This window comes from Botryllus schlosseri, chromosome 1, assembly GCF_051294905.1.
Source record: "Botryllus schlosseri isolate E-star chromosome 1, Bs_hap1, whole genome shotgun sequence".
Lineage (NCBI taxonomy): Eukaryota > Metazoa > Chordata > Ascidiacea > Stolidobranchia > Styelidae > Botryllus > Botryllus schlosseri.
The window spans coordinates 25,880,244-25,887,083 of record NC_137236.1 but is presented as its reverse complement, the minus strand read 5'-3'; the positions used below and the strand labels follow the sequence as shown (position 1 = coordinate 25,887,083).

Sequence of the window (6,840 nt, the reverse complement as noted above, 5' to 3'; positions counted from 1 at the left end):
AAACAACAGTCTCTGACGCATTGACGTATCCAGGGGCCAGCTACATTAATCCCAGATCTTCGTCATGCTATCAAAGTGAATGTTGCCTAGCGATTGTACCTGATGACATGAAATATTTCTCGAGATTACCTTCGCATGCCACTTCATTGTCACCTAGATTTCTTGCCTTCGTCCACTTCTGAGCCCACCTATCTGCAAAATGTATAAATACAGTGTTGTGTACAGAATAGAGTCTAACTGTAATTCGCAATTAGGAGCTAAGGTTTCTGATAGAGCACTCGCAGCGAGTCGGTCGAAGTCAAACATTCTGCACAAACCACTCCGACTCCGAGGCATGTTCCACCTGACTACCACTCCGACTTTTCGCTCAGTCTTAAACGTCGAAATCTGTCCTTGCCAAATGAGCTCCAGCTCGATCTCACAGCCCTGCGCCCTTCAATGTACACAGATCAAGCCTCTCTTCAGCTCATATCGCATATATAGATAGTTATGAAGAAAATTAGGACTGCAAAAACCAGCACATTACATGATCAATGGTGATATATGAAATGAGTAAATAGACTTACATGATCACATGTTTCCATGGGTTCTTGAGGCAAAAGTATTATCGCAAAAGATGACTGCACCGCACAAAATCCGTTCAGATGACTCCTCACGTCACTATCAACATTGTCTGTTAGCACACGCTCGGTAGAACCAGGGGGTCTCTTCGAACAGTCGACACAGTTGGATGAATTTGAAGATCAATCCAAGACTGTTGAAAAGAAAATACTTGTTTCAAAAATTTGCAATACAAGGGAAACTATTCAATATTCCGAACAGCTTCTCCGAGGTGCAAAACTTCAATATAAAATTGAATAGTATATGCATATTGAAATGAGCCCGAATATATTCGGCTGAGACTCGTCAGGGGTAATCGTCAGTAACTAGTAGAGAATTCGAAAGAACGTTGTACATCAACAATCGTATCACAAAATATCACGTCACCGGCATTCAGTATTACGCAGATATCACACTGGATACATTTGTATGTGACAAAAGGGTGTCTTTCATAGAACAAATAATTATTGTAATGGAAAGTTGCATGTGACCGTACCACCAATTTTACTACAGCACGAGTAGCATACTTTCCTGGATTGTTAATCATTTTAGTGAATTTTACCAGCAAACATTCATAAAAATAACCAAATGCAGCAGAATCAAATTCATTATCTAAGGATATACCAGTTTACTTACGAAATACCGCGATGCTTACCAGTATTTAAAAAACAAATGCATTTCAAGAAGGTGCCAATTGCAATACATACTACCTGCACATTAGGGTATTTTTCATATTCTTTCCATCAGCCGCAACCCAGGCTTGATGAGTCCCTGATTCGTGGCGTGCCATGGCGGATCTTTTTTTTACTGGTCAAATCCAAATGCTGCTCCTAGAAAATACGAAACATTACAAAGGAAAATTGTAAATTTGATGCAGAAGTAAATATAATATTTCACACAGATAGGTTACAGAAGCGCAGGAGAGGTGCTCAGCCCCCCAGGTTGAGAACCACTGACCTAGCCCATTATAGTTCAGTAAGCAATAGTTAAAGTACAAGTTACACGAGCTCATTACGTTTAACTACATCTCTGTTCAGTGTAAACAGTTCAGGATACACTTTACTGTGCAGTGTACACAGATGAAGCCTTTTTCAGCTCATATCGAATAGCCCGTAAGCTACTCTGCGAGATAGTTCGTGAGAAAAGTAGGACTGCAAAAACCAGCAAATTACATAATCAATGGTGATATATAAAATGAAAAAATAGGCTTACATAATCACATGTATCCATGGGCTCTTGAGACAAAGGTCTGTATCACATAAGATGACTGTGCCGGCACAAAACCCGTTACGAACGACTCCTCACGTCACTGTCAACATTGTCTGATAGCGCAGGCACGGTAGACCCAGGGGGCTCTTTTTAAAGAGTGGACATCAGTTGAACGAATTTGAGGATCAATCCAAGACTATTGAAAAGAAAATATTTGTTGCAAAATTTCGCAATTCAATTGAAGTGCTCAGTAATCACGCAGATATCATACTGGATACAGTTTTTTTTTTCTGCAATAAGTTGTGCGTGACAGAAGGGTGTATTTCATAGAATAATTGAGTAATGGAATGGAAAGTTGCACATGACGTTACCACCAATTTTACTCTGGCACAGTTAGTATACTTCCTGGATTGTTAACAATTTTTGTGAAATTTTACCAGTAAACTTTCATAAAAATCTTTATCACAAAGATAACCGATTGCGACAGAATCAAATTCATTCTCTAAGGATATACCAGTTCACTTACAAAACAACGTGATGCTTACCAGTATTCCATACAGCAAATGCATTTCAAAAAGGTGCCAAGTTCAATACATACTACCTGCAAAATAGAGTTCAGTTCAGTTACCGTATCACAATAAACTCAGAAAAGTCAAATTTGGGGATTGGGCAAAACAAATACTACCCCTTGTGATCCATGGTTTGTTGAAAAGATTGTTTGTTTGGCTGTGCTATTATTGGGGCGATTTTTTGGACCTAAAAAGGTAAGATTTTGACTAAAAAATTCAAATTCACACATATTTTGATGATGAAAAACTTAATTTTGACCCCATGTACTTAAATTAGGTTTTTCTTACATAGTGTTAGAATTGTATTACCAGAACTTATCTTTATTTCTGGCTGGAGCTCTCTGTTCTTCCGAAGTAATTTGATCTGAAAAAATCTTTTAGCATGAAAATTGACAAATTTTCACATGAAAAAGAACTTATTTTATCGAAATCTGGACCCATGAATAATTCTAGTATTAGTTACATCTCGTATTATGGTAGAAATAATTAAAAATTTGTTGTAGTACAACGAAAGATACTTTCCTACATTTTCGGGTAGAAAGTGTCTGTCCTAACTAAGTAGCTTGGCAAGAATGAAGAAAGAACGTTCACCAGCTGCAGTTGTTGGCCGGCAACACTGAAGTTGTGCGTACACTGCACTCTCTCTCTCATTATGACAAAGTTGTCTACATTGCAAGTATTCATCATACGGTTTTTAATCGAAGAACCAATGCCAACGCAGTCTTGCTTCAGTTAGGATAGTGCAATAGGCTACGTTGAGTATTTGTTTCATTTGACAGTTTATGATTCACAATGAGCAGACGATGGTCCGTCTACAACGGTAGGACTATAAAGTAGGCTACAAGATGTAAATTGTAAAATGATAAGTTCACCGACAGTGCAATCATCTATGATACAAACGAAATGCAAGTTGCCAACAAAATTTTGATTTTGTGAAGAATTTTGGCAATTTTTGACCTAACGGTACAATTTTGACAAAATTCTGACCTATTTTGACATTTCAAAAATCGCTTTAGTTAACACCTTACCACTTGGAATAAACAGTAGGCCTACAGTGTAAAACGTGTTGCAGTTGAAAAACAATCAAAACCGTTGCATGACTGTCATACCGGCATTCAATTGCTGACATTGCAGTACTTGTCCACAATGGACCACAATATCGCCTACATAGTGATATTTCAGTGTGGATAGAGAGAACATCCCTTTATCCATATGTCAAAAAAGTTAATTTTATAGCAGCTTCCCATCAGTACCGTAGTACTGGACCTGGTCGCAGCCTGGTATATTATCAGATTCGAAGCTCGATCATCCAGCAATAATATCAGACGAATCATATACTACAAAACATCTAAAGAACATTCATATGAATAAGGGATATGAGTAGCCTGCTAAAACATCTAAAACAAACGACGTTACTGCAATGTCAAAACGAGTTAATTTTATGAATATTCTCACATTACATACATTCAATAACATTTACCGCATCTCCATACCTTACAGTACATGGAATTTATGATCCTTTACGCCATCAGGTAGCAGAAACTGCTTCAATATATCCATTTCGCCAAGTTTTTTCGTGTACCTTACCCTCTGCCTGAAGCCTGACGAACCACCAATTCAAATCCAAACTGAAATCGAGCGCGCTCTACCGCGACGAAGGTTGTGACCCCTCTGCGTCACAGGGAAATATGTATATTTCATTGAAATATTACCCTTAAACTTAGTGTTGGGTCAAGTGAGTAATATTATTTTACATATACCGTGATTTAATGTGATCTCCAAACGTAGCGATGGTTTATGAATGCAAAATTGATGATAAATTACCAAGTATAAATTTTCTTGAAAATAAGCCGCAGTGACGAAGTGTTACAAGTAAACGGAGAAATACGCAGAAGCGTTGCGACGATAATGGCCCAATGCGTTTATATGCCCAAAAAGTGTGTCTGTACGCAGAAAAAAGTGTTATGAAGTGTTCAATACGACCTTGCGGATTTACAGTGCAAATTATCGCAGTTGAAAATTCTTGATTCGCAAAAAATACCCTGGACAGTAGGGGTGTTCTTCAAGCCATTGACTGATTAAATTGTCAGGTAACCCTAAAAAACGCCGCACGCCAAATTTGATTCAATTCTCGCTAGTATACGACTCCGCAGATCGATTTCAAAAAATTAATTTATTAGAAATATTCAAAAAAAAAATCAATTTTTGTCGACCCCACGAAATTGTTGAGCAATCTTCAAAGACGATGCAAAACAAATTTGAGTAAATTCCAACTAGTAGAAGTGGAGTTCTTTGAGTTTTTCGTAGATAATCAAACGATCAAGGATAATCCGAGAATTATCAACGAAAAACTCGAATAACTCCGCTTCTACTAGTTGTAATTGACTCAAATTTGTTTTGCATCGTCTCTGAAGACAGCTCAACAATTTCGTGGGGTCGACATTTTATTTTTTATTTTTCCTAATATACTAAAAATTTTAATTGGATGTGCGGAGTCGTATACTTGTTAGAATTGAATAAAATTCGGTGTGCCGCGTTTTTTTAGGTAAACCTGACAATTTAATCAGTGAATCGCTCGAATCGGAGAGAATAAGTTATTTTTGTACAGCCCTACTGGACAGTGGGTAATCACAGAATGTATCAATTGCGTCAAATTTGTTCTGCATCGTTTTTGTAGACAACTCAACAATTTCATGGGTTTTACAGTCATACTTGAAAATTGTTTCAAGTTTTTTTTTTTATAATAAAATGCAAAATTTTCATACTTCTGTGCGCTCACATCTACCAGTTGGAATCGAGCCAAATGTGGTGCGCAGCGTTATTTTAGCCAATTACAATTCAATCAGTGACTTTCCGGAATCCGGAACCTTACTTACCCGATTTAGGATACGTCGCGACGAACACATCACTATCAAGAACTTGAAACGTTAAAATCCTGTTCGATAATGCGAGATTGTGCGGAATAGTTGTAAAAACAAAGTTGTTCGCCGTCTTCACCCGCACGACGGACTTGGGTCGTAATAGTTCCGTCACCCGTAGCTTCGTCAGAATTACGAAAATCTTCGACGGTACAATGACATACCTCACAACTTGAAAATATATGGATCAATTAAAAAGGCACTGTTTCACCGCGACGAACTGAAACTTACTAAAAGAAGTCACATCGATGTTTCTTGTACCATGCAGTTTTAATAATATAACTACTACTGCTGCTGATGCGGCCAGAGTCGAGAAGAATAAAATGAAGGACATATCGTGAATGTCGTAAGACAGTGCTATCTAATCTAACAAAAGAGTCATCTATATAATTCCGATTATCATATAAACCTTACCACTAAGTTCCTTATGCTAGCAGGCAGCCTGGACGCGAGGGAAACTTCGACAACAGTGCAGCGTCGTTTTTCTGTTTTGACGCGACATTCGCAATGACACCAAGATATAGGCCTACAATATTGAAAAGTTAGCGGAGGATGAGCAGGATTTGAGCAATGCCGGCTATAAGGCGTACCGTTGTACATGTACACAAACAAAGACTTGTTGGTGAATGTCCTCCAGCTCGACAGCTATAAATAAAAAACTTTATTGGCTATAAACGCGTATATTCGAGCTGACACTCTATCAAAAAGCAGCCTAGATTCGGATCGCTTGTTTAATTCAAATACCGCATCAATTGCAATAGTAAACTTCGAGCTTTTACTGCAAGAATCCGTCAATTTCCGTTATTTCGCGATAATGCGATAAGAAGTCGACGATCCTTGAATTTCAAATCACAGCGACATAGTATCACATCACATCCACGTACTTACAGCCGTGCAATCGTACATTTCACTAAACTCCAGTTGTGTGGCTATTTATATCTGTTCACTCCGTCCATTATTGCTATCCATTATAATTACAATTTCAATTTTATGTCAATGGCGTATATTCAACATTTGTTCTAAGATTAGTTCGGCTGTTCTTTGTTTCTCTTTCTTTCTTCCTTCCTTTCTTTATTTCTTCAACAACAACAACAATTCGACACAGCGCAGTAGTTGATAGTATGATTATCACAATATTCAGGACTATATAAATTCAGTTTCGGGTAAAATTACGACAGGGGTCCAAAGAATAATAATTTGTCTGAAGGGGTCCATGATAACAAAGAGTTTGGGAACCAGTGAAGTATTATATCGGTCGGACCCATTTTATTTAAAAGAGGCTATTCTTTATGAGGTTTGGGAAATCCAGGGAACAACATCAATCGTTTCTTTCCGAAGCTATCCTTGTCGTCCATGTTCACTACGCCCATGTGGATACGTGTTCCTGGCGAGTATACCCTCTTCTTCTTCAAGTACTTTTTCACCATGCTCATTAGGGTGCTGACATCATGTCTCGCGGTGCACCCGGCGAATACTTTCCTGATGCTTTGAATGAACCAAGGGCCATTATCAGTTTCGCCAACGGATACGCAATGAGGTTGGGT

At 38.2% G+C, this 6,840-nt stretch overlaps 1 long non-coding RNA gene across 2 annotated transcripts; it reads right to left on the bottom strand.

The window, feature by feature from the left end:
• Positions 1-723: 723 nt before the first annotated feature.
• On the bottom strand, positions 724-4,490 carry LOC145446066 (uncharacterized). Of its 2 annotated transcripts, XR_013917198.1 has the most exons (6): positions 3,872-4,490; positions 2,688-2,742; positions 2,355-2,410; positions 1,813-2,005; positions 1,311-1,430; positions 724-754 (listed from the first exon to the last, which is right to left on the bottom strand). It is a non-coding gene; the product is annotated as an uncharacterized LOC145446066 (long non-coding RNA). The 2 variants fall into 2 exon arrangements; XR_013917199.1 differs by lacking the exon at positions 2,688-2,742 and having other exon boundaries at positions 726-754; positions 3,872-4,476.
• Between the last annotated feature and the right edge of the window lie 2,350 nt (positions 4,491-6,840).